The 21,907-nt window shown below is 40.3% G+C and overlaps 1 long non-coding RNA gene across 1 annotated transcript in view; it reads left to right on the forward strand.

Annotated features, from left to right (window-relative positions):
• Nucleotides 1-21,907, forward strand: part of LOC135301131 (uncharacterized) — a 67,327-nt gene continuing 45,420 nt past the window's right edge. The window contains exon 1 of the long non-coding RNA XR_010362870.1: nt 1-84. This is a non-coding gene — a long non-coding RNA (uncharacterized LOC135301131). The remainder of the gene's footprint in view (nt 85-21,907) is intronic.

A 21,907-nucleotide genomic window follows, 5' to 3' on the forward strand; every position in this document is an offset into this window, starting at 1 on the left:
CTTAAATATGGATCAGGTGGGCAGGTGTAGCTTGAATATCTCCTTAGCAGAGGGGCTGTTGGTTGCTGTGCTCTCTTCACTCTTGTGAGTTCTCCAAGTTTTTTATTTTTCAGCTTTTTTGTATCTAATGGAGAATATATTCTCTCAAAAGGGAAAAGATATAAAGTCAAATTTTCAAGGATTGGATTGATTTTGAAGTGCAAGACCCCTCGAAAGGCATTTCTAGGAGAGGAACATTTCCTTTTGTGATGTTCATGTTGGGATGAAAAATTATGTTGGAGGCTTTGTGGGACAGGTGCTAAGACTGAGAGTCATTTGAAACTAAGAGGAAATAATGAGCAAAAAGTGGCATGAGTTCAAAAAAGGATAATAGTTTGTTTGCTGGGGAGGAGGGTGATGGTGTCACATTGAATTAACTCAAGGAAAGAGAAAAGAAGAAAAGAAAGAAAATCCATGCTGCTGAGAATAGAGTCCCTTCCTAGGACAGAATATCACTCATGTTTAGTACCTCCAACACCTGAAGTTTGAAGAGCTGGGATTTAATTAAACAGTAAAAGAAGCAACTGTAATATTCAGAAGTGATTGGGCTGGCAGCAGGGTTGCAAGAGAGGAAAACTCAAGGTAGCTTTCTGGAGGCACCAATAGGTTTTTACAGACAGAAGTACCACTGTTTTCCCATTCTTTTTTTAAAAATTTGTTGGCAGTTTCTTTGTTAATTTATCTTCTCACTTGAGGCCTCTCTGCTAACAGCATAGGAAGCAAAGTTTCTTGGGAAGGAGTATCAGCAGCTCCATATGTTTAGCTAACTCTTGTCCCAGGTTGTTCCGTGCTGTTGCAGCCTGCCCTGTAAGGTGCACCACAGTCCCCTGTGTGACAATTGCATTGCAGTGAAAATTACCTACACACCTTGGAGATCTGGGTCCCATGGTTGGATTTATGTGCAAAATAAATCTTCCTACATCTTTATTACTTTGTCAAAAGTACCTCTAATCAATCTTCTGAGCAATCATGACAAACCTTAAGTATCCTCTTTTTTTTTTTTTTTAAGTGAGGTTCCAAAGTTAAAATTGATTCCTTTTGATAGGGAACCTTCCTACCTTGCAGGAAGGTTAATGATTAGACTGGGATAACCACAGTGTTTGAGAATCAATAGTAACTAATTTACTATTACTAGCAATAAGAAACTTGCTGTTCCAGAAAAAGAGATGCTCAGCTGCACATTTTAGCATCGCTGCCTCGTGCATGGGGGCCCCAAAGTATGGGATGTGAAAGTAAAGTGTGTTTGATTAATGATGACTGGGTCGAGTTCATCTGATGGCTCTCAAAGCTACAATCTCACTATTATCTCCTGATTAATGTCAGGCATCAAATTCACAGTAGCTAACGATGACTGTCCATGCCAGACTTTATCTGTGCTGTGAGATGTCGCTCTCATTTAGGTTGTATCAGTCTGCAGTGAGAATTATGACATCATTTTAGCAGCTCTTGTGGATATCCTGCGTGGGATGTCTGGAAGTTAGGCACCCAAGTTTGAGCCAGTCACCTCAGGCTCCCCTAATGCTCCCAGAAATACAATAAATATCTTCAGAATGTGATTTTTCTGACCTATTTAAGCCACCCCCATCTTGGGATAAGATAAATTGCTCTCTGGAGATGCCTGTTTCTCTCTGCTGATAATAAACAGGGATGAGGGTACCTGCCTCAGAGCCTGGGCAGATGGTGACTAAATTAGAGCAAATGAATCACACCTTTGCTATCATTCATGAGGAGTAAAACAGGATTAGCCTCTTCCTTTGTGTGGTGGGGGGAAGGAGGGGAAGTAAGCACAGGTAATTAACTCACCTCCATGTACAGTGAGAGGGCTTCAGTGCTGCCAAATGAAAAGGTGAGGGGTTTATTTCACTTCAGAGGGTGGGTAAGATTTCCACATCAGCACTAGCCTAATCAGAAGATGAAAAGTAATAATTAAAGGCAGAAAAGGTAACAAAAAGCAGAGTCTTGCCCAAACACTTCATTTTCCTCCCAAAGCACCCATCAGTCATGTGTGGAGGGAGCCCCTTCAGCTCTGATAATCAAAATTGATGATTATATTTTTTTTTACTTATCTTGTGTTCTTTCCACAAAACTTTTAAACCTCTTCAGAAATGGAAGTGAATATTTTTGTCCTCAATATATAGAGGGTAAAACTGAGTCATGGTGTGGCTGTGATGTGTCAGAGATTAGATTATATGATTAATCAATACTGAAGCTGAAATGGCAGTTCAAGTATTTTAATCCCTGTCGTTAGACCTAAGCGCCAACTCATGCTGCTTTTATCTTTCCTCTCTCTACATTGTCAAATGCATAACATGAACTTGCTCTTGTGATTTTTTAAATAGTATTTTGGAATGGCTTCCAAACTTTAGAGGTTCGAGGGTTTTTTTGGTTTATTTTTTTTTGTTTGTTTGTTTGGGTTTTTTTGTTTGTTTGTTTAGGTTTGGTTTGGTTTTTTTGGGGGGTTTGGGTTGTTTCTTCTTTTTTTGTGAAGGTCATGAAACAAATTCAGCTTTAGTTGTCATAGGAGCTACTTGAGAAGACAATCTAAGTATAATGAGTTCTTTACAGAGAAAGCAATGTGGAACTGCTCTGAAGTGCAACTACATTGGGAACAGAGAGAAAAATTTACAGAAAAAAATATACTTGGGTTCGTTTTTCTGCTGATTCCTTAAAAAACAATCTAGTCACATTTTAGAAATATGAATTCCAAGATGCACCTTGGTATCCTTTTGTGCTTGTATTGCAAACGGGAGACATTAATAAGTGTGATTCCTGGGGCTGATTGGAGAGACCACATCAAGACAAGGTGTGCAAACACCTGACTTTTGTTGTGCAGTTTGTTCAAGCACTTGCATTGTGTTGGGGCTGTAGCATCCACCAACGGTTCAAAATTCAGTGATGAAATGTGTAAGAAACATGAAATCCAGCTAGAAATATTGAATCTTAATTGAAGTGTAAATGTAATTATAAGGGCAAGAACTTTACAATTAAATTAAAGAACTGAAAGCACTGCTGTCTCAAACAAAATAATTTCATTTCAAACCCTAAATATGAAAATTGGTAGGTCTGTCTGAATTTTGAAGGGAAGTCTGCATAAAGTGACACCTGATGAGTGTCTCAGGGAAGCAGGAATTTTCTGTGGTAGTCAGTGCAGCAGAAATAAAAATGAATGAAATAGAATCCACTTGCAGCTCTAATTTTAAAATGCCATGAAATGTGACAGACACAGCTCCTGGACAGGAGCCTGGGCAGCAAAGCTCCACGAAGGGCTGTGAAATGACTCTTGCAGAGCACCAGTGACTTTAATTGCTTGTACTACAGCAATTACACTGCACCATGGCAAGGGCACCAGGACTCCAGGTCACCACAGGACAAGCCCTCAAGCTCTGGGCTAATATGGGAGAGTCTATGGTCTTTGCTGAGATATTTTAAAGGAATAAGTGTCAAACCAAGTAGGGTTTTCTTTATATCAGGATTGTTCCCATTTTTTTTACAGCTGTTGAAGTCCCTGTTGAGTCACTTTCTAAGCCAATGAACTGATTATCCCCAAATACATTAGTAGGAACTGCGTTTTGTGTTCTGATTCCATGAGATCCTAACTGCATTTGCACTCCTGTTGAAATCATTAAATATGCTCAACGTTTTTTAAAAAAGGATTAAGCTCTTTATTTTATTATTTTCTGTTTTATTTTTAGTAGGCATTATCTTCATAGAGAGAATTCTTAAAAACATCATAGTTTCCCTTGTGATAGTGAGGAAAACTTTTTTAAAGAGTTTGATTTTCATTCTAAATTAAACATCAAAATGAGGAAAAAAAGGATCATGTTTTTATTTTTTTAAATAGACAGATTAAAGATTTTGTTATTAATAATTGACATGAAAGCCTTTCGTCTTGAACACTGGTGTATGTAAACCTCAATAAAATCCTAAAAGTGCTTTTGTAGAACAAGAACAGTCACAAAAATCTGAATAAAGCCACCTTTTCAAAGAACATGATGAGAAAGGGGAAAACTCTTAGATGTGCAGAGCAACACATTTTACATTCATGCCCTAGTTATTAGGAAGCTTTGAAGTATTCACTGTTATTGAATACAGTGTGTACTGTAATTCATTTGGTGCCTTCATGTGGAGCTGAAAAGTTCCAGCCAAAGTGCTTGGGCTGTTTTGTGAGCATGAGAATGTGGATGGGAGGGGAAAAATGGTGTTCCAGTCCAAATCTCATGTAGTGCTCAAGGTCTGACCTTGGGAATTATCATAGCAAAGCTTACATGAAACTAAAATAATAAACACTTGGAGAAGGGTGGGTCAGGAAAAGAGAATTTTTTTCAATTTTGGATTATGTTTTTAGGTTTTTGTTGCAAAGGGTAATATGAAAACAGTTTCTAGTATTAAACGAAAGGAGGGTGTAAATGAAAGACTCTTGTCTACAGAACAAACCAAAATCGTCTTCTAATCCAGCAAAATTCCATTGAAACAAAATGAGTTACCTGCACTTGGGGCAATTTTAGGGGTAGGTTTTGGACCATAAATCAGGACTGCCTTCAACTCAGTAAGACACAAAACAGGATTTGAAAATCCTGGATTTCTTGATTAGAGAAAACCTCTGGATTTCTTGATTAGTTGTTCCCATCTCCTTGGGAAGTAGGGATGTTGCATTATCACATTTGAGAAAGCAAAAATAAGAAACTCATTACTGGCCCAACCCTGCTGTTTTTCTCACATTCATCTATGAAATTAGCCACTGGAGCCTGGACCCCATTGAGTAGCTGTCCATCAGGTGAACATTTCTTGGAGTTGGGGTCAATCCCAGGCTTGTTCCTTCAAGTCTGTTTCCACACTGTGCTCTAAAGTATCCCAGATATGATCTGCTTCAGGAGCTGGCAGCAGCATTTGCTGCTCTGCCTCTCTTCATCTCTTTCTGTGCACAAGCCCTCTCCCTGCCAGGTGTTCCAGTGCTTGCCAGCACAGGATTGATGTGCTCATGTGTTTGTGTGGATGCACTTTCTGGTGTGCTGAGATTATTGCATTTATTTTTTCACTGAGTAAATGTCACGCTGTTGATTCTTGCTCCATTCCAACTGGTGCCCCCAAGTAGAAATGTGTGCAGCCCATAACAAACCCTGTGGACCTTCTGGTCAGTGTGGTGTCTGTTTGACTGCATTTCTATCCTCCAAATTGCTTATGATTTATTTAATATCAGTGTCTGTGTAATGCTCTGTAAGCAGTGCCTGTGGAAGTGAGCCTAATGGAGCAACCATTTGTCTTCAGAGGACCTGCAAGTAGAAATAGTTTAACCTGCAATGGAATGAGTTATCCTAAATATAAATGCCCATTCAGTAGGCTTGTGCTGTTCCTAACCTTCCCCAAAAAGAGTCTTCCATTTCCTCTCATTCCTCAGAGAGACCACAAAATTCCTTTTCTCCAAATGCCTTGTCTCAAGCAGTGTAGAACAAAAAACAGTGTTTTCAATCTACTCTGTCTCTGCCCTTGGACAAGACAGGAGGATTGGGTCACAGATACTTTTACCAGAATTCACATTTGAGCCCCTGTAGTACAAATGGCAACACAGTGTTCCTCTGCTCTGGAATTGCCCTAATTTATTCAAAATAATGAACAGACAGCTCAATTTTAGGGTGCAGGAACAGATTATTTCTTTTGGTAGTCAGTTTATAACTGGATTCTCATAGACATAATAAAATAGCTTCTTAGTAATTTCCTAGTTATTTCCCTAGTTATCCATAGTCATTTCTCAAGCCATGCCTTTGATTTGTTGCAAGGCTGGAGGGAAAGAAACTGACCCTCCAGCTTTGGCAATTATTTATCCTGGGAAACTGGGATACTTTTTTTCCCCTTCACTGTGGTCTTAAACATATTAAGCAAAATGAAACATGTATTTTTAAAGCCATTTGAATGATTGTGATAAGTAACTGAAACAACAATAATTTTTTCTAAGAGCACTGTCATTTCTAGAATGTTTGCTAGACCCAAAGAATAGGGAGTAACTGAATGCTCCCACAATATTGTTATAAAGGCATTTTATCAGAAAAGAAAAAACCTTCTTTAGTATACCTTGCTCTACCATGGGAGCTGGAGTGTGCTACGTAGGTTCTCAGGTGGCACTCAAGTGGGAAGAAATTTAAGAGGAAGAGATTTTTTGTAAAACTTCAGTCTACATTTTTTATGTAGATGTTGGGTGCATACGGACATTACACAATTTTTTTTATCAGTGAACTTTTGGCACTTCAGCTGGCTGATCCTGCAGTGTTGACACAAAAGTTGGAAACATCTTTATTGTTCTGATTTTTTTTTAACTCTGTATTTTTGTTTAATTTTTAAGGGCATTTTTCTAGGCAGCTCAGTCCCTTCACAGCAATATAGCAGGGCCAATCAAACACCTGTATGTACACACCTGAACACATAAGGAGTCATAGAGTGGGACAACCAAAATTTTAGATGTGGGGGTGCCTGTACCTTTCCTTAGAATGAGCTCCCAAACAACCCCAACATTTATTTTTAGTACAATTAGAACAAACAGCTCTTGCCTTTTTAATAAAGATAAATCTGTTAGGTGAGATTTCAGAAAAAAGAAAAAAAAGAATCAACACTCATTTGATCATTGTCAAACACAGTTTTAACTTGTCAGAGTGTGCCAAAAGAAGAAAACTTGGGTGGAAGGCTTTCTATATCTAGAAGAGGTAATCAATTCTAATGAGTAGGTGGCTACTTTGCATCTTTTTTTTTCCTCTTTTGTAGATTATATGTGCCCTCCAGATGGTAAATATTTTTAGTTCCTATTTTTGTCCTTATTTCAAAAGAGATTTGGAGATCTCAGAGGAAGCATGTTCATTTTCCATTATGCTAGTTTAAAGCCTCTAATGAAGTTTGAGAGCAGGATTTGGCCCATAAAACATATTTTTGTCTATGATACATATTGCACAACCCCCCAAGGAACTGCAATAAATGCACTTATTGAACTACTGTAACACTAAAATATGCTGCTGGGCCCAGTGTTTTTTTTCTGTACTAGGAGGTTTCTGAGAATTGTTGTTTACATCAGCACTTGTACAAATGGGAAACCAAATCATTAATTTATAAAATGGCATCTGGAAGTCTTAATTTCTGATTGATCTAGCTCCCTCTGGATTTTCCATGTCATCCAGCACCACAGCTTTTGAGCATAATGTAGCTTAAGTAGGTTAATATTCCATGAATCAGAGAGCCTTTAAGGGAGGTTTCCACCCTGAAAAATTCTTCACTTTGACTGAAGAATCGGAATGATTCCTTCTTAAACAGCTTTCAAGCATACCTAAAAAAGCAAAAAAAAAAAAAGTTACCAGGTAAATTTGAACAGTTCCTAAGACTGTCTCTGGGTGGATCTCCTTTTGCAGAGTGACTGCAGGGGCTCCAGGTGAACACCAGCTCCTGCTGCCAGTGGGGAAGGATCACAAGCTCAGAGACAAAGGCAGGGAAGGGGGACTTGAGGGGCTGCCCATGCTGACCCCTTTCAATTCTGCACCACATTTAATTGCCTTCCACCTCTTGTCTGCTCAGGCCTTTGACGGGGTAGGGTCATGGCAGTATATTTTCACTTTGTCACTACATCTGTGTTTATTTTTTATGCTGGCACTCTGTGTGTTTTAAGCCTGACTCCATTCTGAGCTTCAGTGTGGGCTGTTGGCTGCTCCCAGATGCCCAGACTAGGTCTCAGGTGGAATGCAGCAGGTGTCAGCCTCTCTGAACTGGAAACTTCACAAGCTGAGTGGTAGAGGCAGTCCTGGGCCCCTCTTCTTAAGGAAAACCACCTGAAAGCAGTGTTTGCTATCTGCAGCAGCACTTCCAGCAGGCACAGGATCATGAGCAGCCCTGGAGTGGGGCAGCCCACACTTGTGCCATGCTCCTGAGCAGCCCTGGGGGATTTCCCCTGGGTGTGAAGGGGCAGTCAGGGGGGAAAAGCTGAGTGCTCTGCAGCTCTGGCATCTGCCCCAGGAGGCTGGAGCAGCCAGCACTGCAGCAGAGCAGTGGCAGTGCCCCTCTCCTGCCTCTGCCAAGAGGGCAACTACTGTTGGGCTGGGGCTGCTGGCTGTGTCCTGCCAGGAACTGAACTGTGATTCCCTTGTGCAGTCTGTCCTGCTTGGACAGCTGCAGTGGGACAGAGGGGCTCTGAAATGGAGGATGTGGTAGCCTAAAAATAGGAGATAAACTCAGGCAAGCCAAGGTGCAGGTGCGGGTTACCCTGGGCTAGTCTGCGCTGGTGCTCCCTCTCCTCACAGGCACACCTAATATATTACACTTCCATTTCAAAACCATCATCTGATGAAGCCTTAACCTCTTTCCCCCTCTGGCATTTCCAAATATGAGGGTTTTTACTTAATCTTAGATGTATGACCTGGAACTGTGTACATTACATATCTTTTCTGTGACTGAAGTCCTGGAGGAGACCAGTGCTCTATCTGCATCAGCAAATAGCACAAGCTGTTCCACCCAGCAAATCTGCTCCTGTCTCACTGTGCTGAGGGCCCCTGTGTCCCAAGCTTTTGGACAATGAAAGCAAAGAGGAGCTCCTTTTATCCCTAGCCTTGTCCTGAGTAGCAAAGACCCCACCAGCATCTGGACTGACTCCTCAAATGTTTGTTTGCAGGGAGAGTTTCTGCTCCAAATGAAAACACTAATGCAGATGCAGCCATGCAGCGTTTGGATCCTCCTGCATATTGACATTATTTTCTGAAATATGTGATTCTCGGGAAACTTCTGCAGGCCTCTTTATGGTGTGTCAGGGTATTGAATGAAAATGAAGGTTGCTGCAGGGCCAGCCATTGAAAAAGTGTTTTCAGATATCCCTCTGGCCTGGCACTTAGACTTGCCAGCCCTGCTGACTCTTGTATCTGTGTAGGACTAGCTGTATAGCTGCTAACTGTGTAATTCTAATCCTCATCCCCTCCCTTTTAACTAGGAATGCCACGTGTAACACAAAATCCAGTGCTTTTCTCAATACCAAATAGATTAGATCTGCTGGGTTGCCCTTGTCTAGAAAATTGTATCAAAGGAGGATGTCAAGTTTGTCAACACCTACCTTTAGCAAACCCGTGTTGCATTTTATCTTACTCTCTATTTGTGTCACTGTGCTCTTATTTTGCAATTCTCTTGTCAACATTTTCCACTGTGGATTTCTTTCCTGGAGCTTTCTGTGCTAGTCAGGTCAGGTGGTGCACTGAGGGAAAAGAGCTGCTCACTTCTCCCCCAGTCTTTAAATGCAGGTGATGCCAGGGTGGCTAATGGGGCATCATGCTTATCATGACCTTAGATATTTCTTTGAAGCATCAAGAAATAATTTGTGACTTCTGTATTTTTTTTTTTTTACACAACGCTTCTGCAGACATTAGCTGGTGTTTTAACAGGAGTGAATCTAGGTCTTCTGTTTTTCTCCTGTTTCAGCTCTATATAAGTTTACCACTTTTTTTCTTTTTTAGCTATCCCACCTTTGACAACAGGTTTGCCAACATGTTTTTATCAAAAAACAAACTTTAGTTTATGAAAAAATCCCTACAGGTTTGGGGTTTTTTTCAGTTTCTGCTCCTTCTTTACAGAGCAGCAGCTTTATCTTTTGGTTTCATATAAGTGAAGAATCATTTATGATTTATTTTCATTACTTTGCAGTTTGTTGGACTCTGGTTGCTCTTACTTAATCCACATTGTCAGCTATGAACATAGCCTTCTTTCCAATAAAATGCCACCCTTCTCTCCTTGAAAGCTTTGTTTCCTTCTGGTACCCTTAAAACACTGCTGCTGGTCCTGCTGTGCTCAGAGCCCTCCTCTGTACTTCTTCCCTTGTGCAAAGTACAAATTCTATCCAATTTATGTGCTTTTGGGGCTACAAGTAGAGAAAGCTTATGCACTCTGTAATTTCTTACCTTTTCAGTCCAGACTTTGTTTGCTAATTCAACCTTCTCAATCTTTGGAAACCAGGAACATTAATTATGGATCGGGGAGGAAGGGGTGTTTGCTTCTTCCATTCAATTTATGTTTAATTAGTTTATTATCACTCAAGCCGCACTTATTTTCTAAATCACTTTGTAATTTATTTAAAAAAAATATAAATAGCATCACCTGCTGTTAGTTTTAGGGATTTTCTGACTCTCTAATGTCTTCTGGAACTTTCTGTAATTAGCCCAGCTTATTAAGTTAATCAGCACTATAATTTTGTATCTTTTAAGGAAAACTAGGAGATGCAGCAGACCCTCAGATCCAACTGTTTTTTCTATCCCCCTGCTCAGTGTTTTTATGACCTGAAATAATTTGTTGTTACTGGAGAAAATTTGCATAGATGTATCCACAGGAAACAAAAATAGAAAACAAGTTTTTCTGCCATTAGGAACAAATTTTATTTAAAGCTTCAGACATTATATTTAATGTTTGAGACTTGCAAAGTGGACCTAACAGGGGAAGAATATGCAGGCTTGTTGAAAAGCTAAAATCCTGTTTTCATTTTGGTTGACACCTGATAAGGAAAACAAAAGCTATTTGGACTCTTTGATATTTGGAGCAGTCTACACAATAAGATGGAAAAAAGACCTCTGAAAAATTATACATGTACATAATAAACTATATTTCATCAGATCTCTAAAGGGTTCAAGACATACACTTGTTGAGCAAGGTGATTTGTCATGCTTTAAACAACATGTCAAGTAATTATTAAAAACAAAAGAGCTGAGTTTCTCAAAGAAGCTGAGAAAGAAGTGAAATGCAAGCCCCAAGTGCCTAAGCCTCCTAGCTGTGTTCTAGAATCAGAGCTTCGACACATTTGTGTGCTCCATGGCCTCTGATTTTCATTTGCAGCTCAAAGAGGCACTAACACTCCTCTACAAAAGAGAGTGACCATTCAGCTCAGATTCATACAATCAGCCTTTTCTTATTTTTCTTGAACTGTTGAAGAGGGATACAAAAAAGCCAGAATAGAGTGTTTTGGAAAAATGTAAACAAAAAAAGTTATAGCTATTTATACTGATTTTTTTTTCCATTTCCTGTTTTTTTAATTGCATAAAGACAGAGGAAGTTAAAAAAATATGGTGGGGAGTTATTGTGTTGGCATGGTATGTGTATTTGCTAAAACAAACAATTTAAAGGCCCATTAAACAAACATCTCTCACTCTTGACATGAGATCACAGTGCTGCTATCTGCTTTTTAAAGCCTGATTTACAACACAAGGTGCAGGGTGGAATAAAAATCTGAGAGAAGCTTCTGATTAGGGCAGTTGTAAACATCTCCCCTGCCAAAGAGGTTTTTTTATCTATAGGTAATGGGCAGAGCCACATTGTCTGGATGTTCTTTCAGCAGCATTATTCTGTTCTGACCAGGCTCTAGTTAAAAATCCAGATTTGTTGCATTGTTTTACAGTGATTATTGTGTGAATAATCCTTGATTCAGGTTTGCCCTTACAGATAATATTGGCAATGATCTTATTCTGTGGTGCAGGAAGACAGAAATGGAATATATACACACTTATTCTCTCCATTTATCTGTGACCCAGCTGATTGGTGAGAGCAGTACTGTAGTTGCTAAAGAGAAGCAGGAATGTATTTGTGAGCCTGGAATAAACTAACATTCAGTAATCTTGATTCTTTTCCCTAGAAAAAGGGAATAAAAAGATCATTACAAGAGTTTGTTATCAATTGTTCTGCTGATAATATCTGATTAAAAGTATCAAGCACTGAAAGTTATCACAGGCAGAGTACCAGCAGGACAGGCCCTTGGGGACTGGGACCAGATGATTTGAAGGGTATGAAATATGGGTAGCTACAAAGATCCCCCAAAGTCTTTACTTTCACACCTGGACAGCCACTGTGCCCTGCAGGAAGGCACAGCATCCTCGAGGGGTCTTGCTGATTCGAGGGCCAAAATCAGCCCAGCACTTGAGAAGCTCAAGGATGAAAAGCAGGCATGGTTTAAGGATTGCTTGCCTCACCCACCCAAAGGTTGGGCAGCTGGGCTCTCCAGACTCCTCTCTGGCATGTTCACACCAAAGGTGAAGCCCAGATATGGCTGGGTTGGAGGCCTGAACTTTCTTGACTTGACTTTGTTAAAACCAGATTTGAGAGCTCCTTTGCTCTGAGATGTTTTGGAAATTGCTGTGCCTTGCAGGGTCAGCACAGTCAGGTGCCTCTATGCAATGTAAATAGACTTGGAAAGCCAGGCTTAGCTTTGCTCAGCCTGGGAGACCTGGAACCTTGCTTTTGAATTTTCTGATCCCCCCTTGGTACTGCTGTGAGAATCCTGGCCTGTGCAGGAGCAGCTCCCACTTCCCCAGGTGTCAGATGACTGCTCAAGCACTAGAAAAACACCAAATCCCTATAAAGTCTTATTTATTGAGAGCAAGTAGCTATGCAAAACACAGTGAGACATTAAGACAATTAATTGCTTTTTTAAAAAGATGGGGAAGAGAGGCTGGCAGCTGCAGCTCTCTTCATAGAGAGCATGCAGGCACAACTTCCCAAGGATATTGCCTGGGAATTGCAGCAAGGAACCTCAGAGAAAAAGAAAACAATTCTCTACTTGCTGCTCCTGTTGTTTTTGCACATGTGGAATGTGTTAGGAAGATTATTTACCTGAAGAATCAATTGGATTCTGCTGAGGATTGTTTTGATTTATTGGCCAGTTGGGTCAAAGCTGTGTCCTGGCTGTCTAGAGACAGTCACAGGGTTTTTCTTTAGTATCTCTTTAGTATGTAATTTATTATTTACAGTATTAATGTAATCTAGTGTAGTTTAATAAAGCGATTGTTCAGCATTCTGAATCATGGAGTCAGATGCCAATCATTCCCACTGGGCAGTCACCTGTTTCTACTCTAGAGGCTGGCCAATGTCACTGGAGCTGTCATCAGTCACCAACAGAGAAATGCTGCCCAGCAGTGAGATCCCCTCACCCTGCTGCAGCCATGCAGCTTCAACAAATTTGTCTTGGTGCTCTCCTGGTTGAGGAAGCCACCCCTGCAGCAGAGCCCTGGCAGAGGCAAGGAGATACCCACATGTGGTATTTTTGGGGTCCCCAGATGAAGGAAGGAACGATGAATCTGACTCCATGTTCTTAGAAGGCTAATTTATTATTATATTTTTTTATTATATTATATTAATTATATACTATTCTATTAAAGAAGGCTATACCAAATGATTTTAAAGAATCCAGAAAGAAAGCTAGAATGATAATAATGAAAAACTCCTGACTCTCTCCGCAGACAGTCTGACACAGCTGGCCTGTAATTGGCCGATAAATAAAAACAATTCACATGCAACCAATGAAACAAACAGCTACCACATTCCAAAGCAGCAAAACACAGGAGAAGCAAATCAGATAATTATTGTTTTCATTTTTCTCTGTCCTTTCTCAGCTTCCCAGGAGAGAAATCCTGGGGAAGGGATTTTTCCAGAAAATATGACAGTGATACCCACATTAATTCCTAAATATCCACATTGTCTTTGCTATGTGGCATCTAATTGAATGTGGAGATTTGCTGCGTTTCTTTGGGTTAGAAAATGTTTGTTTGAATGTAGAAGCAGGCACTGATCAAGGTCACCACCACAAAATATTCAGGGGATTTCTTAAAGTAATTTGGAGCATGCGGTTTAACTCGTGCCACAAGACTTCTTCCCCTTTTCTTACTACAGAGGGGCTGGCAGTTGCCAGCTGATCAGTAAAAATGTAATATTTAGCACTCCTTACTTGTGAGGTAATGCCAGCATGCAGAGTCCTGACCTGCCCATCACAGCACTGAGTGCTCCATTCTCCACCTCCAAGGTGGAAGTGAAAAAAATTAAACCTCCATCTTCACACAAGCAAGGAGCCTTCTCTTGCAACTTTTGGGCTCTTTGCAGAAACAAATCCACTCATCTATGCCCTTTTTCCTTTAATTCAGAGAACTTCTGTACCAGGAATTATAGATGCACCCTACAAGAATATTTAAATTTTGTCAGAAGCAGATTCTGTTCATGATGATCTAAATTCAACCATTAAGGCAGACTGGATTGTTAAAAAATTGTTAACAAATACTTGTCTTAATGTTTTCTTCTTTTGTGTTTTTTGTTGGTTTTGTTTTTTGTTTTTGCTTTTTTTTTCTCCAGCCACAAATTTCAATATCCCTGTTCTAGTCAGGATCATACAAGATTTCAGGCCAATACTTATTTTCAGTTGCCACAGAATTATAGTGTAAGTTATCGAGGTTGTGGTGATCTTTCCCTTGTGCTTTTGGCCAGCCCAGTCCTTTCTCTAGTGTTACAACTTCTCTTTTCTTCCCTTGTTGTAAATCAATATAACTCAAGGGAAAGAACTTCTTCCCATCTCTCATTCTAGGATGTCTTCCTGTCAGGAGTTCATATCCAATATTTATCTTCAGTGCACTTGTCTTAATGTGATCCCATTACTTACAGAGATAAGCCAAGCAGTCATTTTCAATTTATTATTATTAGGAATAGGAGAATTTTAGTGATATTAGTAATTCCACTCCTAGTTCAGGACTTCACTGTGCTAGAAATTGGGCAACCACCCTCAGTGCAGTCCTCTAATATTAATGTTCCTAAAAAAGAGCTTGAGTCCCTGTAAAGAAAAAGATGTTGAATTCTGCTGCTGACAGAGTAGGGGGACAGCAGAGGGAAAAAGTTATTTTAAGGTTGTTCATAATGAATTTATGAAGATTAAGGGGTTTCTTTAGTTTTTTGGGGGGTTTTGTTTGCTTTTTGGTTTTGGGGGTGTTTGTTTGTTTTGGGGGGTCTTGGTTTTTTGTTAGTTTTTGGGGGGTTTTTAGGGTTTTTTTTTGTTTGGTTAGCTTTGGGTTTTTGTGGGGTTTGGTTTGTTTGGGTTTTTCAGGAGGTTTTGTTTTGTTTGGTGGTTTTGGTTTTTGGTTTTGTTTTTTTTTTTTTTTTTTTTTTTTAGTTTTGCAGCTTTTTCCTCATTTTATAAAGAATTTCCTAAATCTGAAAGGTAGAAATAATTCTTCACATCAAAAGTAAGAGACCCATGGCAGTACAGGACAGCATGCAAGGGCTAGGATCTCATGCTGATGGATTTTTCTTCCTTCATAGCTCTGTATCCCCACAGGGTCTGCAAAACCAAGGTCCCTGTTTCTGATGTGTTCATGGCTGTGTGATATGTGTTCTCTTCATCAAGCAAATTAAAAAATCCAAGTGGAAAGCAGGGTTCACTCATAGCTGTTGTGATTCATTATTTTTTTAAAGCCTCTTTAAATTATTTTTTTATTTGTTTGAGTAGAAAATTTTGCAGCTGTATCAGAGACCCTTGGCCAGCCCCTGGATTTCAGTTCTTAATTTGATGTAATTGCCCAAAGGTCACATCTCTAATGAGGCTGCAGTGACTTTGGAGCAGTCATGCCACTCATGAGGACAGCAGTGAGAATGTCTTGAAAAGTGGCTTAAACACACATTCACTTCTGATTTAAAAACCACTTCTGTCCTTTGAAAAATTGTGACTGGTTTGTCATGTTATAGCACAGTGTCAGCCCTTTATTCAAAGTAAGCATTACACAAGAGTGCTGTGTGATGACTTTCAGACAGCCAAATACCTTTTTTGCTTTTTTCTGAGTTGGTTCAAACTGCCAGAGCTATTAACAAAGCAAAGAGAATGGTTATATTTTTATATTGGAGCATGATTATGCTACCAGCCAGCTGTCTAACTTATCTTGCTGTCCCTGGTAGCTGACTGTAAGAAAGATTCTTATCATTGGGAATATATTTGATTTAAACCCAGAATATATAAAAACTTCACTTAAGCTTTCTTCCTCTGTGCAGTTTTAATAGAAGTGGTGTGCTTCTAGATTTTTAATGGTAATTCATCTCAACATTACACCATTTTGAGTCACTAGATATTCCAATGTGTTTATTTAAACTTCTTTTTAAGTTGGGGGAAAAGCTTAACTTTTGAAAGTTAAGTGCTGAGCTTTGGACTTTTTTACAGATTCTAGTCTAATTAATACATATAATATGAATTTAACAGCAATATAATTCACCTAAACAGACTTTACTCGTGACCACTATCAAAGCAAGAGGTGATCACACTTTGTGTCTGTATCCTGAGCTTTGCCTTGAGAACACAGTGCTGAGTTTGAGAGTTGTGAACCTTTGAAGAGACTGTCTTTCTTCTGTCTGACAATGCCATTTCAATCATGCTACATGTTAAGGGAAATAAATTGAATAATCTGTAAACAGTTCTTTTTAATCACTATCACTTCACCACATAAAGAACAGAACAAATAGTAAGATGTGAAAATGGAAAATAATACAAATTATTAATTTATTTTTTTTATTTGCGTCTGAATTTTCTCTGTCTGACTACAGAATCAGATCTTTGCTTTCCCACATATCAGATTCCAGCTGTCTCACTGTCAGGGAAGTTTCTAGTGAATTTGAAGATGCTGGGGTTGGTGGAGAGGTAGAATTATAATTTTCCATAGCATATTTCTAACTGCACATTGAAATACTTAGAGCAAAATTCCATGTGATGTTTTACAAAGATTTCTGGACTTTTTTTGTGATCCAGTAGTTTGAAACTCTTGACAAGAATAACCCATTGACTTTCTGTTAAATAGGGGCTGCACTGGGCTATAATTGCATAGTCCATCATATTCTAGGGGCTGGGGTTACTTCATTTACACAGATGTGCATCTCAACGGCATGTTTTGAAAATTGGGCTTTTTTCTAGGAGGTAAATGCTAATCTCCTTGTTCTCATCACACATCACATTGCAATGAAAATGCCACATCTGGTCCACTTGTGCCATGGTCTTTGTAGCCCTGCAGTTCCTGCAGAAGTTGAGCAAGGATTTAAATATATTTCAGGCTACATCTGAGTATCTCGAGGTGGGTTGTCACTCATTAAGAGATCATACCCATCAAAAAATGGGGTGGATATCAGGATCACCATGGCTGACAATGTAGCTCTTTGCCTTTATGAGAACAGTAGACATTCCATAATCCCAGCCTTTCTGTCCTGTGGTGTGTTCATTATCCAACAAAGACAGCCTGACTCACAGATGAAAATCTTGCCTGCATGTTGTTGGAATACCCAGCTTTCCAGCAAGCACTGTGAATCTGGAATTTGAGAGAGAATCATGCCTGAAACAGACCAAGCACCTCCCTACTTGTCCAGTGCCAGGCTCCTTTCCCATTTGCTCTGAGTGCACATCCTTTCATTGTTCCAACAGCAGACATCAAGCTGGCCAGGACAGGGCAGCCTGCTCTGTAATTTTTTGCCACTTTCTGAAAGCATTTGTATACAAGCAAGGCACACCCCTTGCTCCTGGCCTCCTTGCTGTGTGACCTCAGGCAGCTGAAAGCTGACCATTCTGTTTTTATCCACTATGTGTCAGGAAATGTCTGTCTAAATTCCTCTCAGCTAATAACGTTGAGGCTGTTAAGTTGGGCAGCATCTGTGTGGATAGCAGAAGTTCCAAATCCAGGTTTTGTCTCCTAGTTTGAAGGTTTGATTTCTGGTTTGGGGGCATTTTTTGTGTTAAAAAAAAAAAAAAGAGTCACCCTGTCATGTTGATAGATAATTACACAGATAATTACACTCAGTGTGGAACTGTTGTTGTGTGTTCCTCCTCCCTCTGGGCATGGTTGTAAACCCTCCACCAAGCTGGAGGACCTAATAATTTCTGAGTTAGCACTTTGTAGCCTATCCTGTTGAAATAAGGGGGCTAGCACTCCTGCCAAACTGCAGCAGTATTTTGATATTCCTGTGTCCTGCAGTGACTGAGCAAACCAGGGGGTGAGGCTGTTGCCATTAAACCTCTGTCTTCATAATTCATACAACTTTTTTCACACTTCAGGGTGCATGAAACTATTCCTGTGAGCTGACACCTGCATGTAGGAGGCCAATGCTCTGTTGGCAGCACCTCTTCAGAGGTCCAGGTGATTGTGTGAGCCTGGGACCAAAAGCCAATTAAATTATTCATCTCTTTGGTCTCTGGTTTAGTTTCTGTGCCATGGGCTCCTCCACAGATTGCCTTCTCATTGCTCATCCAATTTTCTCCTCCCAAGCTGCTTCTTTCAGCAGCACCCAGCTGCTGCCCATCCCCATGTGGCAGGAGATTGCTCTGATATTTCCCAGCTGGTCCAGGGGGATGTGGTTTGAGTTAACTGATGGTCCTGGGGTGATGAGCTGAGGCAGATGGTGACCTGCAGCAAGAGACAGGCTTTTCTGACTATCTTCACTGCAGGACTCTCTAGAAATATCTCTGGATGAAAGCTGAGGAACCTCTTTCCCCTTCATCCCTCAAAGTACCGAAATTTAATGGACATCATGCACATATTCCCAAAACACATCTGGGTTGCATTTTAGCTGAAGGACAGCATTTGCCTTCCTTGGTATTGCACCAGATTTATTTTGATTGCTGTATTTATTTCAATTTCTTTAGTTCTCATACCAAAATGTATCAGAGCCAAGCTGTGATGCCTCTGCTGTCCCTCAGTGAGGAGGAGAGCTCAAGTTCTGTTATGGGACCAGGTGACGGGGGAAATGTGACCACTTCAGCCTTGCCTGAAGTGTTCGTGTACTTCCACATGGATCTGTTCAAATGGCAGGAGGACACCTAAGGGTCTTCTTTGCATAATAAAGAGCAGCCAAGGGTTTAACATAAATGCTTTTTGGCCACATTGTCTTTGACACAGACATTTTGAAAGCTTTTAAGGCCCTTAGAAGGAAAATTAGGAGAATGGGAGGGAACTGTTTGATTTTTCTGCATCCCAGTGTGCAGATTTGTCATTTTGTGGGCTACAGTCTTTATTGCACAGCTTTTTTTGTTTCTTGTCCTCATGGTGGAGGGCAAGAGGGTCTGGAGGAGAAAGGCTTGGCTGGTTGGTTTCTACTGCCCCTCAGCTGGCTTTTTGTAATCTATCACACACAAAATAAGAGAGGATCTCATTATAGAGAAAGCCTGGGGAGGGGAAGAAAAAAAAAACCCGCAGTATTTTCTTTGTTTGAAAACTGTAGCAGATGTCTGTGGCAATAAAAAGGCAATTATACTCGTATTATCATGAGAATTTCCAGCAGGAAATCTTGACAAACTCGAAGTTTACTTAACTGAGATAAATACAGTAGATAAATAGCAAACTGAATTCAGTTTACTCTTGTACACAGGTGTACTACACATTTCCTCAAGCCATGATTCACAGCCATAACCTTTCCTAATCACAGGCACAGTGAGATATGTCAGGAGTAGGAATGGGCTCATGTTATAAAACACAGCTATAGATCCAAACTTTCTTCAAAGTTTTGGTATATTTGCAGCTGATAAACAGGCTTGGATTCATATCTGTATCTCTAAAGGGGAGGAACCAGAGGGCCCAATTTGGTTTTTTTACCCTAGACATTTTGTGCTGCCATGAGGATGCAAGTTTTTGATTGAAAATATCTGTGGGGTATCCTCCACTGCCACAGAGCCAATGGCACAGCTAAGAATTGATTTCTTCCCCCTCTTTTAGCAGCCTGGAAAGCAGCTGCTCTCTGAGGCTGCTCTGATTTATTCTGAGAGCAAGGTAGACCCTGGCAGCACTTAGAATTTGGGAGGCCCGCAGATAGCATGCAGTTCAGTAACATAAATAAGGGGCAACATTCTGGGAATTTGGAGAGTTCTGCTCTTGGAGTGAGGATGCCAAACAGTACTTCAAGTAAAATACTCTGTTTGTTATTGTTTCCAGGCAGGCAAGCAAAGAAACCCAAACATGTAAAAGCCAGCTGTTTCTGTTTTACAAGTCACTTCAACTAGAAAATCACTAGAAAACTCTGATAACACATCACATTCTTCTTTGTTGGATTAGTTCATTTCACCCCAGTGAGATCCATTTGTATATCAAGGGCAGCTTTAGCTGGCAAAATCAAATTTGAATAAGTCTATTAAGGTTTTCTTGGGGGATTTTTTTGGTTTTTTTTTTTTTTGTTGTTGTTGTTTTTGGGTGGTTTGTTTTTTTTTTTTTTTTAATCAAACAGCAGCTCAGAAATGTGTTGCTGTTTGTCTGGTTGTGCTGCTTACTTGTATATCAGATTTAGCCTCTGCCTACACTAACAGCTGAAAATCCATTGGTGATTGCTGCTAAATTACTGCATAGTAGTTTTATTATTAGAATTATGATCTTATTACAGTGGAAATTAAAAATTAACAGCACATGGATATCCAGTTTTCTTGGCTATCTTCTGATAGATGATGAGGTATTCAAAAAGCAAAAATCTTTTTCTTGTAGGGGAGAAACTCCCCAATGCTTTATGGTATCTTAAAAACCATAGAACTTTAATGTTGGAAGATTTGTGTTGTCAACAACTTAATCTGGTTTGAAATACAGTGTGCTGTATCACCTCAAAGGACTACAAATAGATTTTTGTTGTCACAATATATCATATTAGAAAGGGATACTATGACTGTTGTTCAACTTTCTTTTTCTGCTCTAGAATCCGTGGATGTGCAACTCTAAGTTCCTAAGAACCTCAGACCTGCTAAACAGAAAAATTATATGAAGCCACTCAGTCTCTGCTCTCTTTGTAAGGGAGTTGGTTGGAAAAAGCAAAAATCAGAGCAATTTTTCTTCTCACTGCACACTGTCCCTGTAACCGAAGTCCCCTGCAACAGGGGAGGAACAGGACTTTGTGTCCCCATCCCTTTGAGGGCCCTGCTGCTGGGTGTGGCAGCAGCCAAAGGAGTGATGGAACTTCATCACTTGTGCACAGCTTTAAGGGAACAACGCTGGGAGCATTGGATCAGCTCCTTACCTGCAGCACAGGGAGACACAGAGGTTTTGTTTCTCCTGGGCTCTGAGTTTGAGAGCCCCTGGCAGTTCCCCAAGTTCCCAGTCTGACCCAGAGCAACCCTAAAGCTGCTCCAGAGAAGTTTGGCTGCCTGTGAGGTGCTACCACTGCCTTGCAGAGCAGCGTGGTCCTGGCATTCCCAGGCTTGGGAAGCAGCTGCTGTGGATTCAGATTTATGGGATAACCACTGAGAACTGGATTTACGGGATCTGTGCTCCACACAACCATGGCACAGACCAAAATGTACTGCAGAATTTATGCCTGAATCCACCCAGTGTTGCAGCAATGAAGCATCTTCTGCCTGCTTTCCAGCAGTGCTCATAAGAGGGGTGCACAGGTGTATTGCCTAAAGATCAAAACATGGCCCTATATTTTTGTTGGCGTGAAGCAAAACAGAGGGAAAGCCAGGAAAATTGTCAGGGAACAGATTGTAAAAGCCTGTTTAATTTTGTTTGCTAGAGAAATAATCGGTACCAGCTAAAATCCTGCGAGTTGTAATTTCTAGTGCATTACTGCTAATTAGTAAATGTATTATGGCCTAATTTGATCTCTCAGAGAAGGCACTTTTTAGGACTAAGGTATTTCTGTGGAGTGATCAGATAAGGAGGGTGGGTTTTTTATTTTCTTCTTTTTACTGCTGAAGAACAATATTGGTATTTTGTATCCATGGCTTCTGTTGCTGCCCTTTTCCTTAGACTTTTCCACTTTCTTCACCCTTTCAGGAAAAGTTGTCTGGTCTTCATCTGCTGGTGCTATCACTGTGAAAATAGCACATGCTATCTATCAGGGAGTGCAATGGACAGTGCAGCAGGGAGAGAATGAAATTTGAGCCACAGTGGAAGTTCATGTTCCCAGTTTTATTGCACAGTACCAGCCATGCATTTTCCCATGTGGTTTGTAGGACTTTTCTGAATGAAGGTGACCAAGTCAGTGGTTTTTCCTGCCTTCTTCCCATGTTAGTTGTCCCCTACAGCTACCTCAGGGAAATCACCCTCCACACAAGTTATACATTTGTGTATTTAAATTTATATCCCCACATCATTCCTGCTGTATAATCCTGTGCTGTTAATGTGGT

Source organism: Passer domesticus, chromosome 5 (assembly GCF_036417665.1).
Source record: "Passer domesticus isolate bPasDom1 chromosome 5, bPasDom1.hap1, whole genome shotgun sequence".
Classification (NCBI taxonomy): Eukaryota; Metazoa; Chordata; class Aves; order Passeriformes; family Passeridae; genus Passer; species Passer domesticus.